The following is a 5760-nucleotide window of genomic DNA, read 5'->3' as shown; positions in this document are numbered from 1 at the left end:
GAAGGCCATGCTTTCTGAAGTTATAACTGGCCCCCACATCCCAGCCTCTCTTCTCTCTGTTTCTTCTCTGCCATAGCGTGAAGAGCTCCCCTCGTGGATGCTTCCACCAACACGAACGTTCCTCCTCACCACAGAGCCAGAATGAATGCGTGCCAGGGACTGTGGGCTGAATCCCCTGAAACCATAAGCCAAAATTTGACTTCCCTGCTTCACATTAATTCTGTCCAGGGTTTGGGTCACTGCTACGCCGATGGAACTAATGCACTGCCCTCAACCAGTTTAACTTTCGCTATAATGACAACATTCATGGCAAGTGGGTCAGAAACCCGGAGAGAGAAAAGCCAATATTCACTCTGTCTCGTAATGGTCCTATAATTCCAATCGCAGAAAGTCCTTTCTGCTTTCGTCTTTTCTAAGAACTATATTTCTGAGGTCCCCAGTGACACATCGGACTCATTAAGGCCTCTTAATTCCCTCATGAGTTATGGCTAGAAGGGTCCAAAGGCCCAGCATCTCCCCTTATTACACCTGTAGTTATAAGCAGTAACTACGGCCTTTATTGCAGCATTACGCACCAGCCATTAAATTTGAGGCATGAAAATGATTTTTTTCACCCCAAATCCACTTACCACTGGCACCTTTCCGTGCATGCTCTCAGACCAAAGCGAGCCCTCGGAGCCTCTGCTTCCAAAGCCAGTGCCTCTGTCTGACAACACCGGACGTACAGAACCTGCCTGTCAATCATTCTTCATCTGGGTACACAGAGCCCAAGTTCAGGGCTTCTCAGATGCCGGCATGAGCTAATATTTCAGCTCAATAAAACACGACCTGGGGTCGTCTCTCACGGCCCACTTCAACAAAGGATCTCTATTCTGCCTTATAGAAACCTGGTAGGACTAAAACCTTCATTGTTTAGCTTGAGGCCAAATGCTGCAAGCAGAAAAATCATCTATTTTTTTTTTTTTTCTGCAGTGAAAACCGGTGCCCATCAAAACCGGTGCCATTATGACCTATTCTTACCTAAGAGGAATTAAAACAAAACCGTACATGGGATTGGCACCCTCAGCGTCGACAGGCAAGTTCCCATGCGCACAGCTGAGAGAGGAGACTGGACTTAGGGCATACACATTTGAAACCCTGAAGGAAAACCTGAGCGATGTGGCTTCATTTTTGTGGCTTAGGGTTTTGTGTTCATGAGGAAATTACCCTTTCTTCACCAGGAGAAAGTTTTGAAATCTGAATATTAATGTTACTCCATTGCAGTATGTATAAATAACTTTGGATCTATCCCGAGGCTTCTGTGTGGAACTCAGATGCAGAGTGTGTGGCAAAAGGCTGGCAGACCCTGGTGTGGCATACATAGGACACTGTTCAAAGGAGGAAAGAAAGAAAAGCATCCAGTCACAGAGTCTTTGTCTCTCATGAAAGAGTTAACAGAAAGAAATAAAATCAGATATGTGTAGCCTCCAGACGTCCATTAAAGTGCGGAATGCTGTTCTCTATCACGGAGAGCATGCCAGATGTTCAAACTATCTCTAATCATTGCAGATGTAATGGAGTAGAATGTTGCAGTTTGTGAGTTTACTGGCATTAATCCTATATACTGCACAAGGGAAAAGATTTTAAATATATAATTATATCTCATTAATACTCAGGTTTTATTTCCCTTCCACGAAACAGGACTTATTAAAGCGACCATTTCCCGCATGTTTTCTTTCTGTACTTGGCCCTGGTTTAATCCTGTGTGCATTCCACGTGTAAATATATACTAACTAACCTGGGTGCAGGGAGACACCCAGGAACTCATGTAAGTCCACTGCTACCCACATCCACTTTTATATGCATGAGATGTTTTCATATTCTAAATTGATAAGAGGGACCTCACTGAAGACTTTTGGACTCGCTCTTTGGCTTTTCCTCATGCCAGAAATATTTGTATTTCTTAATTTGAAAGGAAATTGCCTGTGCTGTCTCTCAGTCTTTATTGCATGTCAGGAGAGGTGCATTCTGGGCTCTGGAGGTGGGGGTGGGAGAGGGAGCCTGGGTGTTGGTGGAAGAAGGACCCCTGCTTGGCAACCTCATTCTCTCAGGTACCTGTGGGACTTACCAAAAGACTGAAAGTTTCTCTGGATTCTGTCCATAAAAAGCACATGATCAGAGTGTGTCTCAAGAGGAGTGTGTGTGTGGGGGGGTGGGGATACAGAATGGAAGTCCCCTCTTGGGCACATCCCACATTTCTCCCCTAAATGAAATAGCAATGATGGTACCAACCAACTAAATCATCCCTTTATGCTGAGCACCAATGATGGGCTGTCTCCAGAGCTGGCAGCCAGCCTCCCGCTTAGCTGGGGGAATACCCAGTCAGCCGCTGGCTTACTTCTCCTTGTAGCCACCAGCTGTCCTTTCTGGCCTTCTCCCTACATGTCCAGATCCTCATTGTCCCATGGGTCTGGCTTCCTTGCCTGGGGTGAGTGTACGTGTGTGTGGAAGTAATTAGTGCTGGCTTTCTGGTTTTCTTTTTCTTTTGCCGAACCCACTGCACCAAACATCTTAACCTAGGCCCAGTGCAGGTTGGGCAGTGCACTACTGCTGAGCTGTATCCCCAGGCCCGTGAGCTTGCTTTTTTTTTTTAAAGATATATGTGCCTCTTGTCTATGTGAATGTTTCCATATGTGTAGTTATGTGTGTCCGTGTGGAGGCCCGAGGTTGCCACTGAGCCTCTTTCTCTGGCACTGTATACCTTATATGTTGAGCTAGGGGCTCTTGCTGAACGGAAAGTTTGTACTTTGGCTAGTCTGGCTAGCAAGCGTGCTCTGAGGATTCCCTATCTCAGCCTCCTTCTGCTTTTAATGTGAATTCTGAGGATATGAATTCAGGGCCGCATACCTGCACAGCAAACGCAACAGTGGCATAGCTGTCTGTCCAACCCCTGCAGAGATACTGATGGACAAAGAGACTTCTGAGCTTACTGACAGGTCTATGACCGGAGGCTGAGGCAAGATAACAGAGAGCTGAAGGCCAGCCTGGGCTACACTGGGAGTTTGAACCCAGCCTAGGTTACATAGCATCACTTTTGTTCACAGTGTAGCTATTTAACATTCAGCACTTGCTTCTTTCTGTATATTACATGCTAGGTCGCTTGTGATGACTTACTTGGTCATTCTCTTAATGACCTCCTATGCCCAGACAGTAGCAACCTTGGTCAAGGCCACTCCAGCATCAGGTGCAGTGTCTGAACGTAACAAGTACGACCTACCTCTTTTTTTTTTTTTTTTTTAAATGAGAGAAGAAAAGGAATAAATTAATGGGTAGTGAAGGCCTTTTGGGAACAGCTGGGTGGGGCTGACAATTTAGTCCATCGTCCTTAGCTATCATTTTTGGCGAGGAAGAGAGTTTGATGGATCCTGCAATAATGAGATTGACGAGACAGATGGTCGCTGCCAGGAATTCAGCAGAGGCCAGGGTGATGGAGAGGCGACTGCTTCATGTCAGAACCAGGGGGCGGGGGTGGGAGGTGTGGGAAGCTCTGTGGAGGCTTTAGTCTCCTGAGGAAAGTGAGCTGCGGGTCACATGGAGGGCGGGTGATGTGTAAGCCTGAAACAAGGAGGCTGGGCACACAACTCAAAGTCGCCAGGTTATGTGGCTAGGGGAGCAGAGCAAGAGGCCAGGAAAAGCCCCCCCCCCCTCCCAGGAGCACCCTGGGAGGAGGCTGTGCGGGCTGAAGTCGGATGGACAAGGCTGAGCGTCTGCGCGATAGAGTTCAGCACGGCAGTCTCATCTGACTCACCTGCTTTAATTTTAATTTTTAAAACACTTACTCTTTCACCTCTCCTGACTCCCCCATCCAACAGCTCTCCCCTCCTCTCCCCTCCCTCTTCTTTGTGAGACACAATGACCAGAAGGAACAAAAAACCTCGGAAGATGCAGACCCAGAAAGAGCAGACCCGTTGGAGAGAATTAAAGGATGAGGAAGGCTCATCCTAGCTTCCTTCTCTTACTTCCATCACAGTGGAGTGGAAGCCTGGACTCAGAGAGCAGTGAAAAGAGAGGACCTACAGCTGGAAGGATTATCGGGATTGCCAAGTGGGCGGAGCATCCTAAGCAAGGCCAAAGAGAGTGCATTGTCCGCCTTACCAGGGCCCCGCCTTACCAGGGCCCCGCCTTACAAGGGCTCGCCAGGTGCTTGTGGTTGTCTCTAGGGCCAGTACTCCTGGGGTACTGGGTTCTGGAAGAAGCTGTCACCTGGCTAGGGCAGGTGGAGGCTGAGTTGGAGGGGTGGTGGTAAGGAGGAGAATTTGTTTATGAATAAGATCACAGGGAGGAGGAAGCAGATGAGTGCAGCAGTGATTTCAAAACAGAACCTTTCTGTAGAACAGCACCAGCAAAGGAAGAGGACAGCCACTGGAAACATCTGACAACCAGGCAGAAAAGCCCTTCTTCTTGTAGGAGGAACCATTATTTCTTTGTGGAGCACAATTTATAATTTTTATTCTTGTTTGTTTGTGGTTTTTTTTTTCTTGTCTTTTAAACCTTCACTATTCACATACCTCTCTTCGATACAGTGTTGCTGCAAAGGGAGGAGATCTAACTCTTAACTGCATATTTGCCAAAAGCAAGAAGGATGGCCAAAGCGAATGCAGGGATAGATAATTGATCAAGGTGGATCTACGCCAAGAATCATTATATAGTATTCTATTAATGAAACCTGAACATGCTTGAGAGTTTTAAAATGCTATGATATGCTAAGCCCTCTGATGGGGAACCTGCCAAGAGCTGGTTAAGAAGCAGGAGACTAAGTGTTGTTGGGGGACAGCTGTGGGTGGCAAGGGAAACTCATGGATAGGATTTACATACATGGTTCTGGGGGAGTTGCTTTGCCCCAAGGCCAGCAGGGGCTACTCAAGGGGAGAGCATCAGCAGAGGCTGCTAGTCTGATCTCACAGTGTGGTGCTAATCCACACAAGCCCTATGCTCAGGGGCTGGTCTTGGGCAGGCTCTGGATCACCTTTCACCATGAGAAATGGTCATGAACCCTTCTTCCGGCTGGAGATAAAATGATCCACTTAGCAACAGAACTCCCTTTCTCTTTTTGTTTAGTACTGGGAACTAAGCCAGGGTGTTGTAAATAGTAGCCAAATTCTAGACCACTGAGCAACGCTCCCACTGGCTCCCACTGGTAGATTCAAGCTAAGCAAGTGTCTTCGTTGGAAGCTAAGACCTTTACAGCTAAAGGTCCCAGAGCTGTACTGTGCAGGAAGCACCCGCCTTCCTAAATGTTCCCTGCCAGCGGGGGAGTAGACCTTCTGGTTCCACCTCTTAGTTTTCTAGAACCAGGCTGAAGTCACAAGCTTGTGTCACAGGCTTCGATGCCACAGGGTGGCTCTTCACAGAATGTTGTCTTTAAGATGGTACTTGCACGTCTCCCTCAGGCGTTTCTTCTTTCCACTCAGTCGGAAGCCTACGGGTGATGGAGTATAACAACACAGGGTCACTCCATGATCAACCCACTCCCCAACTTCCTCTTCTATGAAATGGACTCCCTGGTCTGATAAGCTAATATTTTGGAGCTCATTCTTTGCAGGCAAGGTATTGCTAGTGAAGAACTTTTAAAAAAAAAAATGAATTCAGATGTATTTTAGCTCATTCCTGACACAGGAATTCCTGACAATTACATAGTGAAAGGAGGTCTAGGTCACCAATGTGTCACCGTAGGGCTGGTTGGTTTCCTCAAGGGGTAGCGCTATATCTACCTTCAGTGTT

This window comes from Mus pahari, chromosome 1 (genome assembly GCF_900095145.1).
Source record: "Mus pahari chromosome 1, PAHARI_EIJ_v1.1, whole genome shotgun sequence".
Taxonomy (NCBI): Eukaryota; Metazoa; Chordata; class Mammalia; order Rodentia; family Muridae; genus Mus; species Mus pahari.
Note: the sequence above shows the minus strand (reverse complement) of the source record.